The sequence below is a fragment of the Bubalus bubalis genome, chromosome 17, assembly GCF_019923935.1.
Source record: "Bubalus bubalis isolate 160015118507 breed Murrah chromosome 17, NDDB_SH_1, whole genome shotgun sequence".
In the NCBI taxonomy this organism is placed as follows: Eukaryota; Metazoa; Chordata; class Mammalia; order Artiodactyla; family Bovidae; genus Bubalus; species Bubalus bubalis.
This window is the reverse complement of record NC_059173.1, coordinates 12,795,685-12,815,745: the sequence shown is the minus strand read 5'-3', so window position 1 is coordinate 12,815,745 and position 20,061 is coordinate 12,795,685. Positions and strand designations below refer to the sequence as shown.

The window sequence follows — 20,061 nt, the reverse complement described above, 5'->3', positions numbered from 1 at the left end:
AAAGAAATACCGATGAAATGAAGGTTGTCAGTTAAACCATCACGTATACAAATGACGAAAGATCATCTACACATAAACACTATAAAAAACGAACAAGTATGGAACCAGAGTTCTGACTCACTGAACTTTCAGTTAACCATAACTCTTTTTCCTTATTTCACTTTTAGGGGGAAAAAAGAATGGATTAGAAAAATAAGTGAAGGTGGATTCAGAAATTTAGTCAAAGGAGGAGTCAGAACATATTCGACTTAATTTCCAGTACCTCCTGCATCTTTTTGATCTATATTCACCGGATTGTGCGCACCATGGGGATATAGGCCACGTTTTTCTGTCACTGCTGTGTCCTTAATACCTAGTGGAGTGTATAGTGCTTCCGAGGAGTGTAGTGAATGTTTATTAAATAAATGCTGACCCTTGTCCCACTCAAGTGTCTCCTAGATATTTAAGCAACAAAGGAATATTTCAACTGTGATCATTATCATCCAAGTCAAGAAAGTAAAAGTGTTAGTCGCTCAGTCGTGTCTGATTCTTTGCAACCTCGTTGACTGTAACCCGCCAGGCTCCTCCATCCATGGGATTTTCCAGGCAAGAATACTGGAGTGGGTTGCCAGTTCCTTTTCCAGGGGATCTTCCCATCCCAGGGATCTTTCCTGACCCAGGGATCCAACCCGGGTTGGACACTTTACCATCTAAGCTACCAAGGAAGGCGAGAAAGGAGATGCAGATGTTTTAGAAAAGCTTTTCAAAAATGAGGTGTGGTGGATTCAAGATGGTCATAAATTATTTGCTACCCTTCTCACTGAGAGGTGACTAATTCCTTTCCTTGAAATCTGTACTGGTTCTAGTAAACTTTCTGATCAATAGAATCTGGCACAAAGGATGTTCTCAGATTTCCGAGACTAGGTCATAGGAGGCCTTCTGAGTTATACTTGGACCCCTTGGAACATTCTTTCTATGCCTTAGCTGCCATGGAAGCAGTTCATTTCTCTATGTTAGGGAGAAACCACTTGTAGGTGGTTCAGTTAGCAATTCTGACTGAGCCACTCTGCCAGCCAGACAGAGTGAAATGAATGAATGAAAGGCCCCAGAGAAATGAATGAAACTGTTTTGGACACCCCCTGCTCTGCCCCTCCAGATCAGAGATCAGAACACTTTCTCTACAAAATGCCAGATATCAAACACTGAAGGCTCTGCAGGCCATCCAGCATCTGTTGTTCCTACTCTACTTTTATAGCATGAAGACCATCATAGACAGTATATAAAAGAATGGGCATGATATATAACTTGTGAACAGAAAAAAAAAATCCTAAAATTGGAAGCAATCTTACTGAAAAGTGAGTGATTCATAAAACGATGTACAAATATATATACTGACCTAAAACATGTTCAGAGTTTATTGCTAAGTAAAAAGTGCACCCTGCAAATGTTGTAAGCCTGTGAATTAGAAAAATACGTGCAGAATAATAAACATATTTTTAGTATTGTCTCTCTATTTCATTGAAATAAATGTGTGTATCCCCAAAGGAAATTCTCTGAAGGAATGCTCTCAAAGCTTTAAACAAAGAATATTTCCACAGATTTTCCAGAGGAAGAACATGTGCAACAATTTCATTATCTCTGTTTTATGTATATATTTTATTTGATCTTTATAAGGACATTTTACCTTTGAAACTGGAAAAATAGAAATTAAAGTGTGAAATCTGAAAAGAAAAAAAAAAAAAAAGAATGGGCATGGCTGTGTTCCAATAAAACTTTATTTACAAAGACAGTTGCCAGGCTGGATTTGGTCTTCAGGCCATAGTTTCCTGACCTCTGCTCTAGACCACCCCAAGTGACTTCTGTTAATGCTGCATGGGACAGAAGAATTACCCAGCTGAGCCCTGCCCACATTCCCAATCTGCAAAACATTTTAAAAATGTAACAAATTTTGTTTTCAAGCTACTGAGTTTTGGGCAGTTTGTTATGCAGCCATAGATAACTGAAACAAAAGAATTACAACCTAAAAAATGTGGGGGTGGGAGGGAGGTAGGGATAACTCTTAGTCCATCCCCACAAGCATGACAGTAGCTAATGTCATATGTGAAGATGGAGTAGAAAATAAAAATGTTATCACTTAGGACTGGATTATTCTAGCCAGAAGTAAGGAGATTTTAGCTAAGACTGAAAGAAGACAAGGGAAGGATGAGAGAAGAGGAATAGAGGGTTGCAGGACATCCTTGATTCAGAACTCTGGGGGATGGAGGGCACCGTTTATGTTATTTTCTACATGAACGGTGCCCCCCACCCCCGGAGAAGTCCATCATGGTAACCCTGGTTAAGAAAGAACAGGAGGTTGCCTATTAAATAGGCTTTGGAGTCAGATACATCTGGGTTCACATCCAGCTCCATATCTTACGTAGGGCACAATCCCAAACAAGCTTTTTAATCTCCTTGAAGGTCATTTTCCTTACTTTAAATAGTCCTCAGTTCTGGTACTTCCCTGGTGGTCCAGTGGCTAAGACTCTGAGCTCCCAATGCAGGGGACCTGTCTTCTATCCCTGGTCAGGGAACTAGGTCCCACACGCCACGACTAAGAGTTTGCATGCTGCAACTAAGACCTGGGGCAGTCAAATAAATAAAAAATACAAATAAATATCTAAGTGAATAGTCCTTAGTTCCTAAGGTGCTTGTAAGAATAAGTGAGGCTCTATATGTTAAATTTGGTTCAGGATAAGTGTTCAGTAAACAGAGTTTAAGATATGTTCATAAATAAAGGAAAAATCTACAGGTCCAACAAGACACTGCTCAATGGAGCCAAGTAGGTGATTTTTTTAGAGCATGAGTTCATAAAAGTCATTAATCATGCCTGGAGCCTTCACTCAAAAATTGTGAGGCACTTTAACACATTATCTGATGTCAATGTGCTTAAGAATCACCTTGGGGTCTTTGCTGAAATGCATATCCCCTTCCTCCCCTCTCCCCTCCATGAGATTCAGATACAGCAGATCTGGGATGGGATCCAGGGATTTGAGTTGTTAACAAGTGCCCCAGGGTTTGTTCATCCAGAAAGTACTCTGGTCGCACTTTGAGAAATTTCTTTCTGTAAGCCCCATGCCATGAGGAAACAGCTCAGGGAGGTAAAGGACTTGCCCAAGGTCATCCCGCTGGATGGTGGCAGAGGCAGGTCTTTTTTTCTTTTTTTTTTTTTTTTACTACTTTAACTTTTTATTTTGGAGTATAGCCAATTAACAATGTTGTGATAGTTTCAGGTGGACAGCAAAGGGACTCAGCCATGCATATACATGTATCCATTCTCCCCGAAACTTCCTTACCATCCAGGCTAGAGACAGGTTTTTAATGCATGTCCTGTACTCTGGGCGCTCGACTGCATCTGCCTGCAAGCCAGGTGTGATGACCATGGCTGCATTTACTGTACCCCAGGTCTCCAGCCAAAAACAGCCTGGCTTTGGGAATCTTCCCACCCAGTCCTCCTATTGTACAGATGGGCAGACTGAGACTTCCAAGGTGGCAAGCAGTCACCTACCTTCTGTTTGCAGAGAGAACAAAAGCCCAGACTCAGCCCAGCACACTTTCCTGTCCCCCATTTTCAGTCTTTGCACCAAAACAAAGGTTTGTGGTCATGGTAAACTGAAGCCAAGAGTGATCAAACCCCACTACCTCCCATTCCACCATATATCTCAGCATTAATGTTAAAAGTGATGGAGAAGCAGTCACCAAAACCATCATGAAATCAGTCCTTTCTTGGTCTAGCAAAATCAGTCTCAACCTGCTGCTCTATGATTCCATGTTATGGTCCTGAGATCAGTCTAAACAATCCCTTTCTATAATTAAAAAAATATAAATTCCACTGCTAATGTTCCCGGCTCCTTTTAGTGAAGGGGCAGCTTCCAGATGGGATGACAGAGGCCGGACGTGTGAGATGGCTCAGGCCAGCAACACAATGAGCCATTACAAGTTCTGTTTATTTTATTTGGACAACACTTCTTACAAAAAGGGAATTAAAGACTGGAGTCTGCACCCTCTCAACTGTTCTGGGCAATGCAAAGTCCATCCCTTTAAACACAAAGAGCTGTTTGGTAATCGGGCTACAGACACAAACACACATACGTACATGCATCCCTCTCGATGTTTATGTTACGGGTGGACTTTCTCCACCAAGTGTATATATTTAAGGCCAACTTCTATGTAAGTCTGGGTACAATAGAGAAAAGCACTCTTAGCCATAATTTCTTAATCCTTAAAATGAGAAAAAAAAAACCAGTATCAAGAAGGTTTTCATAAACAGTCAATAAGCATAAAGACTTTGCAAGATTTCAGGCACATGTCAAAGTGTTAGTCACTCAGTCATGTCCAACTCTTTGAGATCCCATGGATTTTAGCCTGGTAGGCTCCTCTGCCCACAGAATTCTCCAGCAAGAATACTGGAGTGGGTTGGCATTTCCTTCTCTGGGGGATCTTCCTGATCCAGGGATTGAACTCAGGTCTCCTGCACTGCAGGTAGATTCTTTACCGTCTGATCCACCAGAGCAGATGCTAGATCAATCACAAGTGGTCGTGACAGCAGTAGCAACCGGAGGGCATGGTTAGGAGACGCTCAGCATCAGGAATTAGACTATTTGGGTTTGTGATTATAGCTGCCACAGTTCTTAGCTCTGGAATTTGGAGGAAATGACTCAGCCTTCATCCCCTCAAATGTAATATAAGGATGTTAATAATAGCATCTAACTTCTAGGATGGGGAGTTCAAAAAGAGTAATCCATGTGAAGTGTGTAGCCCAGAGTAAGTGCCCAAAAAGTATTGACATCTAGTGCCTTTGTCTAGCTAATCTAGAAATGGGGCTTAGTTCTCTCTTTCTTTGTTTTTGGTTGCACTGGGTCTTCATTGCTGCTTGGGGGGTTTTCTCTAGTTGCGGCAATCAGGGGCTACTCTGGTTGCCCTGCGCAGTCTTCTCATTGTGGAGCACGCGTTCTAGAGCACGGGCTCGGTAGTGGCAATGCCATAGGCTTAGCTGCCCCACGGCATGTGGAATCTTCCCCAATTAGGGATCGAACTCATGTCCCACGCATTGGCAAGTAGATTCTTAACCACTGGACCACCAAGGAAGTCCTTGAGTTCTTCTTTAAATGATAAACCTGAAGTCTCTAGATCCTCCAGTTTATTTCCCATGTGGCTGGTTTGAGAAAGATGATCGGGTTGTTTCACTTCAGGGCCCCCAAGAACCCCTGTCTCTCTTCCAAGAGAGAACAGAACACCCAGACATCTGTCCCGAAAACACCCTAGGAGAATGCTAAAGCTGGGAGGGACCACAGGCCGAGCTACTCGGGTGATTTCCATACTTGACTTCGACTCAGAATCACCTGAAGAAGCGTGCTAAAAATATAGGTTCATAGCACATGGGTGGGAGATTCTGATTCCATCAGGCTAGTGCTTAGGAAACTGCGTTTTAATGTCTTTGGCCCTGGTGATTCTAACATGGGGGTTCAATGATGGCCTTTTGGAGCTTCCGGTCCAATTTGGTTACAGCAGAGGAGGAAACTGAGGCTCAGAGAAAGAGAAGAACTTGTTCAAGACCAACCAGTGGCATAGAAGAGACTTTAACTTGGGCTTCTAAATCATCTAAACTCTCCTCTGTATTTTTTTTCCTCTGGTTGCCCTTGTCCTGAGAACAAACATGGGGAAAATCCCTGCCCCTTTATTCAATCTCTAGGTCACAGAAGACCCTGCAGCCTCCTGCGAGAGACCAGCTGGGTCTCGGTTCATTGCTACATCCCCAGGTTTACAGAGGTATGCCCTTTCCACACTCCGCCTTTCTTCTTGCTTGAGCAGAGTTCAGAAAACAGCTAAAACCAAACTGAGGAATAGAACAAGAGTGGGCTTTCTTTGATTTTGGTCTTGGTTTGTTTTTAATTTTTCTTTTATATTGGAATATAGTTGATTTAAAGCGTGTTAGTTTCAGGTATACAGCAAAGTGATTTAGTTGTACCTACACATGTATTTGCAAGTGTGTGTATTTGCAAGCTAAGCTACTTCAGTCGTGTCCAACTCTGTGTGACCACATGGACTGTAGCCCGCCAGGCTCCTCTGTCCATGGGATTCTCCTGCTACGAATACTGGAATGGGTTGCCATGACTTCCTCCCGTGTCTCTTATGTCTCCTGCACTGGCAGGTGGATTCTTTACCACTGAGCCACCTGGGAGGCCCAACACATTTATCTATTCTTTATCAAATTCTTTTCCCATTTGGGTTATCACAGAGAACTGAGCAGAGTTCCCTGTGCTAAGCAGCCCTTAAAACTATTAGCAGATCTTTAACACTGGATGGACTCAGAATTTTTTCTTTTTTTTTTAATATTTAAATGTTTTAATATCTCTGATTTCAGTGTCAGATTGAGGACACTCCCTGGTATTTAACTGTATCTATCAGGTGCAGCGGCTTCGTTAAATGGCTGTTAGACTTTCAATGGCTGGGCACCACTCAGTGCTATCAGAATCTTTCATCTCCAAAAGCCACAAGACCAGGGCTCTTTCTCTGCTTTTTGCATGAGGTTATACAGAATTTAGAGCAAATAGGATTAATGTTTCAAAGTTTTAGGAGATACTTGGATAAGCACACTTAATAATCTAGATTCTGGGGGCTCTGGAGACAGCATTTATGTGTATATACTTTATAAGGCAGACTTTGTTTCGGCCCCCCTAATGGAGGTTCCAATCAGGACAGGAAATAAGATTGTATACAGAAACCCGGAGATGAACAGAGTATCTGGTGACAGGCCATTTTCCCAGCCACGCTGGCACGCTAGCAGACTGGCTGGGAGGGAAGAAGAGCTAAAAGCTCTGAGTGAGAGCACGACCTTTCTCTTGTCTGTTTGTTGACCTCCGCTAACACCTTGGTAATGAAGTGACACTACAGATGCTCCGTGAGTGTTTAGCAAAGTTCAGCTCATCTCAGTCTATTCAGTAGGGAACTTGTAATGCTTTAGGCAGGAACCGTGGGAAGCTGACATTGACAAGGCAGAGTCGGGAGACAGAGAAACAGCAGTGTGGTTGCTAGTTGCTCACCAGCTGTGTGACTTTGTGCAAGTTGCTTAACCTTTCTGAGCGTTGATTTATCTATCTACAAAATGGGATTGATAATAGTGCCTCTGGATGTAGTTAGTTATGTGCTGTATGAAAGCCTTCAATAAATTGTTGCTGAGTGAAGTTGCTCAGTCGTGTCCGACTCTTTGCGACCCCATGGACTGTAACCCAGCAGGTTCTTCCATCCATGGGATTCTCCAGGCAAGAATACTGGAGTGGGTTGCCATTTCCTTCTCCAGGGGATCTTCCCAACACAGGGATCGAACCCAGGTCTTCCGCATTGCAGGCAGATGCTTTAACCTCTGAGCCACCAGGGAAGCCCATAATTGTTGCTGAGGTTTTAGTTATTATTTGGATGGTTCAATATCCTAGTATCTTAGATGCCTATCCCCTAGATAAAGAGATCCTGCTATGCCCCGAAGACATTATTAATTGGGGTTTTTATGTTTGCAAGGGAGAGAAATTCAACTCAAATAGACTTAAGGAAATAAAAACAGTGTCTTGATTCACATAAAAATGTCTAGGAGCAGAGTTGTCTGCCTTTAGGCATGATTGGATTCTGATACTCAAATGATGCCATCAGGATTTGGTGTTTCTTTTCACAGTATGGAGGTTCCTTAGAAAACTAAAAGTACAGTTACCATATGATCCAATGAGCCCACTCCTGGGTATACAGCCAGAGAAAACTATAATTCAAAAGATACATGCACCCCAGTGTTCATTGCAGCACTATTTACAACAGCCAAGGCGTGGAAAGAACCTTGAGGCCCACAAATAGATGAATAGATAAAGAAGATGTGGCATATATATACAATGAAATACTACACAGCCATGGAAAAGGGTGAAAGAATGCCATCGGCAGCAACATGGATGGACAGAGAGATCATCCTACTAAGTGAGGTAAGTCAGAGAGAGAAAGACACACATCATGTGATATCGCTTCTGTGTGGAATCTAAAAAAATGATAGAAAGGAACTTATTTACAAAACTGAAATATACTCATAGACATAGAAAACAAACTCATGGTTACCAAAGGGGAAAGGGGGAAAGGATAAATTAGGAGTTTGGGATTAGCAGATACACACTACTATATAAAATAGATAACCAACAGGACCTACTATATGTAGCACAGGGAACTATACTCAATATCTTGTAATAATCTATAAGGGGAAAGAATCTATCAAAGAATACACACACACACACTTACGATAGAGTCACTGCTTTACACTTGAAGCTAATACAACATTGTAAATCAACTATACTTCAATTTTTAAAAAATGGTGCTCAATAAAAATTATAAACAAATAAACAAATAAACTTCTTTGATTGATTACTATAAAAAAGAAGAAGAAGAAACTACCTGCAGCTTCAGTGACCGTCCTCATACCTGGCTTCCTGCCTAAACCGCCCTGTCACTCTGTCCAAGAGTGTTCTCTGACTTAGAGTATGCTCAGCCCAGGACGGGCATACAGGAAGTGCCAGGGAGTGGATGTCCCAGGAGCATCCCACATCCTGTGATGGGAGGAGCTGATGGATAAACACCCAGCTTCCTCACCCACCGTGGAAAAGCCTGAGGTGTCCACAATGTCTCTCAAAGGCTTGAAGGCATGGAACCTCATTTGCCCTGTAGGGCACCTTTCCTTGGCTTTGTCTCCTACCCTGACTCACTTCACCACCCCCTCCTAGTGCTTCCTGGGTTCACACGCCAAAGAAATCCCTTTCACCCAAATCCTTGTCTCAGGCTCTGCATTTTGGAGAACCCAAACTGGGTCGCTACCAAATCTCATCATTGAGAAATGCAACTGGGGTCCCCATGTGGCCCGCCCACGTGAAGCCCATCATTGCCCTCAGAAGAGATAGGTCCCTTATTAGGGAGCACAGGGTTCTCAAGCTCTGCCCCACTGACTGCTCTGACTTCATCTCCCGTTCTCATATATTGTTCCATAGGCTTCTTGGAGTATCTTGAAGATGCCTATAAGACTTTGAACAGTCAATGAAAGTGAAAGTGAAAGTCACTCAGTCGTGTCCAGGTCTTTGTGACCCCAAAGACTGTAGCCCAGCAGGCTCTTCTGTCCACGGAATTCTCCAGGCAAGAATACTGGAGCAGGTTGCCATGCCCTCCTCCAGGGGATCTTCCCAACCCAGGGATCGAACCTGGGTCTCCTGCATTGGAGGCAGATTCTTTACCATCTGAGCCACCGGGGAAGCTTTAAACTCTCTTTATGACCCATCATGCCCATTGACCACATCTTGATTCAGTGAACTCATATCACTGATGATGAATTCAAGGATATGGTTGTCTTAAAACCTCTTCTTAACACCACCCCTAACCCCCAGCCTTGCAAGCAGGATTAAGTATTCACTCCTCCACTTCCCACCCCCTGCATGCCTCAATCAGACTACCTGCTGCCCCTCCAGTATATTAAATGTTTCCATGTACATCTTTGCCATTCGACAAAGAAACTCCCAAGAGTAATGATAATAATGTCTTCTTTTATCCTCAGATCATAGTACAGGAACAAGCACATTATAAGCAATTGTACAATGTTTGTTGAATGAATAAAGAAGCAAATACTCTGAGTAGCCCAGGAAATCTTAACACCCATTCCCACCCCTCTGCCCAAACTTGCTTCCTAAAAGAAAAAAAAAAAAGATTTTCTTTTTTAGAGGGGCTCCAAATTTGATAGAACGTTGATGTACTGAATGTGTATTTATGATCTTCAACCCACTAGCCGGGAAGTTGGCCTAGAATAAGGACTATGAAGATGATTCATAAACTGTTAAGTATCAAGGAAACACGGTGTTGTTTGTATTACAAATAATGGCACAATTTAGAAATAACAAAAGTAAGAGGCCAAGTGCCTTGTTCAAGGTCATATGAGAAGTAAATAGGAAAGGCAAGATTAGAATGAAGTTTCTGACTTTTGTCTCCATATTTTCTACATATAAATAAGCATCTTCTTCAAGTAAGAAAGCCCTGAAAGCATGGCCACAGGGTGGGAATAGTAGACAATTCAATCCTTGCCTAGAGTGAAAACAGAAGAATTAGAATTAAGTAAACTGTAAGAACAGCTACCATTTGAGTGCTTGAACTAGGTCCTTTATATACATTACTTGTAAGCTTTGTGATAAAATTTTTTATTGGAGTATAGTTGCTGTATAATATGTCAGTTATAGGTGTACAAAATAGTGATTCACAATTATTAAAGGTTATGCTCAATTTATAGTTTTATAAAATCCTGGCTATATTCCCCGTGTTATACAATATATTCTAAATTGTTTTTTTGGCTGTGCTGCAAGGTATGTGGGATTTTAGCTCCCCAACCAGGGATCAAACCCTAGTCCCTTAAATTGGAAGCCTGGAGTCTTAATCACCAGACTGTCAGGGAAGTCTTCAATATATCTGACAATAATTTTTGATGACTATTTCAGCTCCAATTTACAGATGAGGAAATGGAAACTCACAGGGGTTAGTTAGTTATCCAGTTATCTGAAAAGAGGCGAGGCTTAGATTCAAGCCCAGAAATGGACCATCTCCTACTTCTAACACTTCTCAGAAAATAAGAAAAGCTGGCATTATTAAGCAACAGCTGTGTCCCTCACACTTACTTTCATCTTCAGAATAATCCTGCAAGGTCACTTTGGTTATAATTTTCCCAATTTTGCTGACAAGGAAACTGTGTTTTCTTGCAAGGTAAAATGCAGAGACATTACCCTGCCAATAAAGGTCCGTCTAGTCGAAGCTATGGTTTTTCTAGTAGTCATGTATGCATGTAAGAGTTGGACCATAAAGAAAGCTGAGAGCCAAAGAATTGATGCTTTTGAACTGTGGTTCAAAAGAGAAGACTCTTGAAAGTCCCTTGAACTGCAAAGAGATCCAACCAGTCAATCCTAAAGGAAATCAGTCCTGAATATTCATTGGAAGGACTGATGCTAAAGCTGAAACTCCAATACTTGGGCCACCTGATGCGAAGAACTGACTCATTTGAAAAGACCCTGATGCTGGGAAAGATTGAAGGTGGGAGGGGAAGGGAATGACAGAGGATGAGATGGTTGGATGGCATCACCAACTCAATGGACGTGAGTTTGAGTAAACTCCGGGAGTTGGTGATGGACAGGGAGGCCTGGCGTGCTGCAGTCCATGGGGTCACAAAGAGTCAGATACGACTGAGTGACTGAACTGAACTGAAAAGTCGCTATCTATCCCAAAATCAGAGATAGAATGAGATCTTGGTCCTTTTGGACAACAGAGGTCATTTCTTTCCATGCCTTTTCATGTTTCTTGGTTCTAGAAGTCCATCAGAACACACAAAGAGCACTTTAGAAACTACGGGGATTTCCCTGGTGGTCCAGCAGTTAGGACTTCACCATCCAATGCAGAAGGTGGGAGTTCTGTCCCTGGTCAGGGAGCTACAATCCCACATGCCTCACGGTCAAAAAACCAAAACATAAAACAGAAGCAATATTGTAAAAACTTCAATAATTTGAAAATGGTCCACATCAAAAAAAAAATCTTAAAAAATTAAAGAGACTATAAATCTCCAGGCCCCATCCCCTGAAAGCCTGATGTAATCATTGCCACCACAAAGAAACAAATGTGGAAACATGTTAGGGGGGTGAAGCCCAAGGAAAATGGGCGGCTTTTTCCAAGCTAAAGCATAACGGAGAAATCCAAAGGGATTTCTGCCAGTGTGTATCCACCATCTTAGTGCTGACAAGGTTGCAATCGAGGAAGCAGAAAACTAAGACCTCAGCTGGGTCAAGACAGCAGAGAGGGAGCATCATAAGAATAAAAATAAAGTATGAGCTTGCTTTAAGGTGGGGATTTCAAACCAGCTCTCTTGAACTGGTTAAGGGATAGCAGAGCTACACAGATGGCTACTTGGCAGCTGCGAAATGCAATGAATTTGTTCTAAATTCACGCACATGGAAAGACATCTAGGATGTGGAAAAAAGCAGTTTGTGAAACACCATTAAGAGTCTGATCCTGTTTGCATGTATAGTGTGAACTACGCTTTTTATACCATAGTACTATATAGTATAGTATTGTTTGCTGTTTGGCTGCTAAGTCGTATTTGATTCTTTGTGAGCCTGTGGACTGTAGCCTGCCAGGCTCCTCTGTCTGTAGAATTCTCCAGGCAAGAACCCTGGAGTGGGTTGCCCTGTCCTCCTCCAGGGGATCTTTCCAATCCAGGGATCGAATCTGTGTCTCCTGTTGCTCCTGATTTGCAAGCAGGTTCTTTACTGCTGACCACCAAGGAAGCCCCTTTCTTCCTCCTATTTATTCTTAATTGCTTGAGAATTCTAAAAAATATATTCATTTGTATCTGGATTCATTTGAAAATCAAATCAAATTATCTCTTGTCGATATCCCCCAATAATCACCGATGGAGACATTTATAGGAGACTCAGGAGACGTGAGTTCGGAGACTGGAGACAGAAAAAGGAAAGTCTAAGATAGACTTCTCTGACCCTCCTCCCGGCCTCTGCTTTTTTTTTTTTTTTTTTGGTCGGGGGTCACCATCTGTAGATTTGTTCTGCACAAAAATAAAGCCATCCATCTCCCTTACTGTGGTGTCATGTAAGCTCAGGAAAAACCACAGCACTCAAGGGGGGCTCCGGGTGGAAAAGTCACTTATCTGCCTCAGCCGAGTTCAGAGCTCCCCCGAAGGCATCCTCCCCTGGACTCAGGGGGTGGGTTTTGTTTATCCCCCTGGCACACAATGAAATGTCGGGAACACATGCTCAGGGTGAGGTGGGGCCTGATGAAGGTTAAAAATGGAACGGCGGCTTTGATCGCCAGCCAACACCAATGACGCTTGGGGTTGGGGCCAGAGTGAAACGTCATGTTCCCTTGTTGTCTCTGCAGAAGGTGCAGACAGTCCCCTCCTGACTCCACAAGCAGACAGAGCCCCAGAATGGAAAGTGGGGGGCGGGGGGAGGCTGCAGACAAAGAGAGCTGGAGGAAGCTGGCCTCCTCTGGGTGGGCCAGGGGACTTGCTCCACTTGCAATGGCAAGACAACTCAGGATTTGCAATGGAGGGCCCACTGGAGAGCTGACATGACAGAAATCAGCAGGCCAGGCAATCTTGGCTCCCGGTCTGTCCAATCTGTGGCCACCATTTTGTCATCACTTCCCTACACTCTTGCTGCGGTGCCCAGAGCTCCTGTTCATCTGCACCCTCTTCACTCAACCAGCAGATGTGTGTTGAGAGTCTGGACTGTTTCCAAACTGGGCTGGGTGCTGAGGATCCAATAGTGAGACAGTTGAGAAGTGAGGTGGGTGAGTATAGGGCTTCCCTGGTGGCTCAGCGATAAAGAATCCATCTGCCAATGCAAGGGACGTGGGTTCAATTCCTGGGTTGGGAATGATCCCCTGGAGGAGGGCATGGCGCCCCACTCCAGTATCTTGCCTGGGAGAACGTCCAGGACAGAAGAGCCTGGTGGGCTACAGACCATGGGGTCGCAAAGAGTTGGACACGACTGAGCGACTGAGTACGCATGGACGGGTGAGTATAGGGTGCGGGAGACCAGTGAGGGCGGTAATCCAGGCTTGATGGGGGAGGGCAGGAGAGGAGGCCTGGAGAAAGAAAGAGCTACTTACCCTGAAAATAAAAGTAGAAGTATATTGGGACTTCCCCTGTGGCCCAGTGGTTAAGACTCCACATTTCCATTGGCAGGGAGTCCAAGTTCCATCCCTGATCAGGGATTTAAGATCCCGAATGCTGCCTGATGTGGCTATAAAATAACATTGAAAAATAAAATAAAAAATAGGAGTATACCATGTAGAAGAACTGAGGGAAGAGTATCTCAGGTGAAGGGAGCAAAGAGAGGTGAAGAAGAGATCGGAGGAAATGAAAAAGCAAAACACTGTTGGGAGACATGAGAAAAACTCTCCAAATTACAGACTGCAGCACAAACACTAGCTGATTGGTTACTTTTATTATCAAATGGACCAACTGCTTTTCAGTGAATTGGGTGAAGTCATTATTCTAATCAGATTCATCACTAATGAACCAACTGCTTTTCAGCGAATTGGGTGAAGAAGTCATTATTCTAATCAGATTCATCACTTCTATTGAGCATGTCCTATGAGCCAATGAGGGCTTTCCCGGTGGCTCAATGGTAAAGAATCTGCCTGCCAATGTAAGAGACGTGGATTTGATCCCTGGGTCAGGAATATCCCCTGGAAGAGGAAACGGCAACACATTCCAGTATTCCTGCCTGGAAAATCCCACGGACAGAAGAGCCTGGCGGACTACAGTCCAAAATGTTGTAAAGAGTAGTACACGATGGAGCATACACGCTTGCATATAAGCCAATAATTCATAAATGTAGGATCTCATTGCATCCTCACACCAAAAAAATTTACCAGTTGAATAATCTGAAGGTCAAAGAGGTTATTTAAACCCATCAAAACCATGTAGCAAGTAAGTATATATGGCAGGAGGGTGCAGGACTTGAACCTAGAGCCTCTACCATTCACAGCACTCAGTCTATTTTAGTAGAGATGGATTTCTTCACTGAGGTCCACTTGGGTGATTGAATCACCCCCAGATCAGAGATGAAGACTTCCTCATCCATCCCTCCACTCATCGATATAATCAGTCCATTATTTGCACATTCATTGGCAGATTCTCATCTCTCTTATTCTACATTGCCTTGCCAATCTCTCAAACTGGCTTCCAAAATATTCTCACACTCCAGATGATAAGAGACTACCCCAGTCTTCGAAAACAAAATGGTACCTAGCTCAGAGCTGAAGGATTTTCTCTGCAGCTCTATTTCGGGTCATGTTTCAAAGTTCACCCAGTTGCTTTAACTGGTGTTAGATAGCAAAGACCATTTTGGAAGTCCTTATGGGCTGTGCTGTGCTGTGGTTAGTCTCAGTCGTGTCTGACTCTCTGTGACCACATGGACTGTAGCCTGCCAGGCTCTTCTGTCCACAGGGATTCTCCAGGCAAGAATACTGGAGTGGGTTGCTATGCCCTCCTCCAGGGGATCTTCCCAACTCAGGAATGGAACCAGGATCTCCTGCATTGCAGGCAGATATTTTATCACCGGAGCTACCAGGGAAGCCCAACCCCCAACCATGGGCTAGACCTTATAAAATCTGAATATCATAAGATGTTTTAAGGTCTAAGACATCAGTTAGAAATTTTAGGAGTAGAAATGAACTTTGAGATTATCTAGTTCACCTTCTGGTTTCACAAAGTAAAGAATTAAAGTATAAAAATGAAGAGGCACCTTTCCTAAAAACATATGGATGTTTGATACAAATGTTTGTCATATGGTACTTGGGATACACTTGGTCATAATCAACTAATTCTTGGTTTTAAAAAAACCTAATTATGGTTATTCAAACTCTTAAATGTTTTAAAGAATGAGGAGCTAAGTCTTTTTATTTTTCCTTTTTGATAACAGTGATGATAAAAGTCTCCATCCTTTCTTCTCATGCTGCTGTTGCTGCCACTGCTAAGTCACTTCAGTCGTGTCTGACTCTGTGCGACCCCATAGACAGCAGCCCACCAGGCTCCCCTGTCCCTGGGATTCTCCAGGCAAGAACACTGGAGTGGGTTGCCATTTCCTTCTCCAATGCATGCATGCAAGTCACTTCAGTCGTGTCCGACTCTGTGTGACCCCATGGACAACAGCCCACCAGGCTCCTCTGTCCCTGGGATTCTCCAGGCAAGAACACTGGAGTGGGTTGCCATTTCCTTCTCCCTTTCTTCTCATAAGTCTGTAGAAATGTGAGAAGACTGTTAAGAGATTCTAATAGCTCCTAGATCTACTACGAGACAGAGTAGTTAATAGGCTACATCACAGCTATCATTTGGTAATGAAGATCTGAGATATATATAGAAAAAAAAAGGACACATGCCTCCCTCCATCACCAAATACTCACATCAAAAATAGAAGGATGCATCTAGACTCAACAATCATGTTAGGATGGAAAGCAAACTTAAAGAAGATTTGTTATCAGAGATTTGACATCACCTCTGAGTGTCAAGATCTGATGGATGATCCAGAGCTAACAGGGTTTATAGTGGTCATGGAATCTAGGTTAAAGAATTAAACTTTCAGATGACACCATTTAAGCTTGGGTCTAGCAGACTGGAGAAATAGGACATGGTGCTGAGGAATTCAGAGTCACTTCACACAGGGCATTTTCCCTGATCCCCAAAGTTAAGACTCCCTCTTACAAGCTCCCTTCCAATGATACGCCCTTCTTCACTGGACTCTATTTATTAAATACTCTCTTGATGTCTCTCCTTCCAAATGACCTGTCAACTCCCCAGTTCCCTAAAAAACAGTATCTGTCTGGTTTTCTCTTGTACTTCTATTGCACTGCCTAACATGTTGTGAAATCTGTATGCAGGTCAAGAAGTAACAGTAAAACAGGATATGGGACGAGGGGCTGGTTCCAAATTGGGAAAGGAGTACGTCAAGGCTGTATATTGCAACCCAGCTTATTTAACTTATACACAGGGTACATCATGTGAAATGCCAGGCTGGATGAAGCACAAGCTGAAATCAAGGAGAAATATCAATAACCTTAGATATGCAGATGACACCACCCTTATGTCAGAAAGCGAAGAGGAACTAAAGAGCCTCTTGATGAAAGTGAAAGAGGAGAGTGAAAAAGCTGGCTTAAAACCCAACATTCAAAAACCTAAGATCATGGCATCTGGTCCCATCACTTCATGGCAAATAGATGGTGAAACAATGGAAACAGGTACAGACTTTATTTACCTGGGCTCCGAAATCTCTGCAGATGGTGACTGCAGCCATGAAATTAAAAGATGCTTGCTCCTTGAAAGAAAAGCTATGACCAATCTAGATAGCATATTAAAAAGCAGAGACATCACTTTGCTGAAAAAGGTCGGTCTAGTCAAAGCTATGGTTTTTCCAGTAGTCATGTATGGATGTGAGAGTTGGACCATCAAGAAAGCTGAGCACCGAAGAATTGATGCTTTCAAACTGTGGTGTTGCAGAAGACTCTTGAAAATCCCTTGGACTGCAAGAAGATCAAATCAGTCAGTCTTAAAGGAAATCAGTCCTGAATATTCACTGGAAGGACTGATGTTGAAGTTGAAACTCCAATACTTTGGCTACCTGATGCTGGGAAAGATTGAAGGCAGGAGAAGAACCGGACAACAGAGGATGAGATGATTGGATGGCATCACCGACTTGATGGACATGAGTTTGAGCAAGCTCTGGGAGTTGGTGATGGACAGGGAAACCTGGTGTGCTGCAGTCCATGGGGTCGCAAAGAGTCGGACACGACTGAACTGAACTGAGCGTTCCGTTGTATGTGTGCGCCACGCCTTCTTTACCCACTCACCTGACGATGGGCATTTAGGCTGCTTCCATGTCTTGGCTGTTGTGAGTGCTGCTGGAGTTGCGACGGACAGGAAAGCCTGGCGTGCTGCATCCATGGGAGCAAAGAGTGAAACACAACTGAGAGACTAACTGAATTGAATATGTAGTGGGTGTGTGTTAGTCACTCAATCGTGTCTGACTCTTTGCAATCCTATGTACCTCACCAGGCTCCTGTCCATGGAATTCTCCAGGCAAGAATACTGAAGTGGGTAGCCATTCCCTTCTCCAGGGGATCTTCACGACCCAGGGATCAAACCCGGGTCTCCCAAGTTGCAGGAAGCTTCTTTACCATCTGGGCCACCAGGGAAGCCCTAACATGTAGTAGGTAATCCATAAATATCTGTAATATTCAAGACCAAATACCTATGAGGATTACACATGAATCGAAGGTCATCACCAAGGAGGATTATAGAATTTTCTCCTCCACAATTTTAATACTGGCCTTTCGTTGAATAGTAGTACTTAAAAAAAAAAAAAAAAAACACTTCATCAGATTCTTCACAATTAACATCGTTTTCTTAGTTTGTATAAAGCTAGTTCTCATTTACTGAGAGTTCGCAGAAGATAGCAGATAAACAAAAAAAGCTCATGGTTTCCTTAGCCCCAAATTTCTGGTCCAGGTGAAAAGAGAAAAGATGTGTCCTCATTCACTCTGCCACCTGTTTCTATGAAAGCTGCTAGGCAGAATCAGAAATCATTTTACTACGTGAAGCTCACTGTCTTAGGAGCAACTGGCAGAAAGATGAAATCATGGAAGCCACTATAAACAGGTCTCTTACATCCCCAAATCTCAGAAGGTGGCATTCACAAAGGAAATCTGGAACAGAGCCTTTAAAAAAAAAAAAAAGGTTGCAACCTGCTAGACAAGAGGCAGGACCTCAACAAGCAAGGTCAGTGACTCTTACAGAGATGCCATTCAGAGTAACAAACATGACTTTCTTTGTCTCCCAGTGACAGGTGGCACCACCCCACCGACGCCTCCCCAGCAAGGAGCAAAGAATAGCGTCGTGTTCACTCTTCTGAGGCTAAGCCATCATCAACCGTTTTAAAACAATGCAACCTTAACACCCAAGGAATTTGGCTTCAGGGGAAAACCTTATATCGCTTCTATTGTAGTCGCTGGGTGGCATGGAAGTATGCCAAGGGCTACAAGGGGAGAAAAAGAAGTGGAAAAAAAATGGGGTGATTATCCAAGAAAAACATTCCCAGCCAAATTGGGAGACAGGAAATTTACTGGTCTTTGGATGCTCCTTAGCTGGGTAAATTAAGGGTTGGTACATAGTGAGTTTTATCTCTGCTGGGTGCTCTGTTGATCTATAAAGAAGACAAGGAAGGGACTTGCCTGGCGGTCCAGGGATTAAGGCTTCACCTCCCAGGGCAGGGGATGCTGTTTCAATCCCTGTTCTGGGAGCTAGGATTCCACATGCCTTGCAGCCATTAAACCAAAACATTTTTTAAAAAAAAGAAAAGAAAGAAAAAGCAATATTGTAACAAATTCAATAAAGACTTTTAAAATGGTTCACATCAAAAAAAAAAAAAAATCTTGAAAAAAAAGACAAGGAAAGCAAAGGAAACCACTTTGGGCAGCCAGTGCATTCTCTTTACCAAGACACTCACAGAGCCACACCTGACAAATTCATCCTGGACTTTCATGCGCCACCGTTTTTACTAGATCGGATTGAGCCACCTCTCTCGGCTGTTTCTTCATGTTCCCTTCTGGGAAGATGGAACTCTTGAGTTGGCACAAGCAGCATGACATCCACTGTCTGACACTTTCTGATTGCTCTACATTAGGCAAGAAACTCTGTCATTTCTTAAAGTTCCACTGTTCCTGTCTGTAACATATAGGCAGGTGATAATCCCAGCATCACTTGATTGTTTCAAAGATTTAAGGAAATAAATTATGTAAAGGGTCTGATATAAGGAGGAAAATACGTATTCGTTTCCTTCTTTTTCCCTCAGTTCCTTCCTTAAGTCCTTTCTCCTGGACTTTCCCGGTTGTCCTGGTTAAGACTCCAGGCTTCTAATGCAGGGGGCACAGGTTTGATCCCTGGTCAGGGAACTAAGATCCCACATGGTCAGGGAACTAAGATCCCATATGCTGCATGGTGTGGCCAAAAAAAATTTTTTAAGTAAAATATAATAATGCTAAAAAGAGCTATTTGTGTAAAAAGAAAAACAAATTCTTATTAACTGACAAGAACAACTTGCTTGATGAAAATTATTTTAATAAGCCAAATCTGAAAGATGAATAAAAAAATAATTTCTCTCTTTGCAGTGAGAGAAGATCACAGGTCTGGGCGACTCCAGCACCAACCAGCTAGAAAGTTCTCACCCTTTCTGTGGGACTCAGTTTTGTGATCTGTACAATGGGAGACCTGCACCCAGTTTTTCCTCCCCTTACTTCCTAGGGATCCTCTCCAGAACTCTGGACCCTCATTGAACACAGTCTGAAAATCCTGAAACTATCAAATCCCCAAATTCTTTCCAGCTCTGCAAATTCTGAAATATTATGATTTTATGTAAAATTAATAATGATAACAATACTGAATATGGAAAATCTGATGCAAAAAGAAGCAGTCATTGCACATAATCCAAAACC

At 42.9% G+C, this 20,061-nt stretch overlaps 1 long non-coding RNA gene across 3 annotated transcripts in view; it reads right to left on the bottom strand.

Annotated features, from left to right (window-relative positions):
* The window catches only part of LOC102413559, a 146,370-nt gene that overhangs the window by 63,080 nt on the left and 63,229 nt on the right, over positions 1 to 20,061 (bottom strand). Inside the window, exon 1 of one of the 3 annotated variants that reach the window (XR_003104234.2) lies at positions 8,437 to 8,658. The exons of the other annotated variants lie outside the window; for them this stretch is intronic. This is a non-coding gene — a long non-coding RNA (uncharacterized LOC102413559). Of the gene's footprint in view, positions 1 to 8,436; positions 8,659 to 20,061 lie in introns of those variants that run through there. 3 annotated transcript variants of the gene reach the window in all.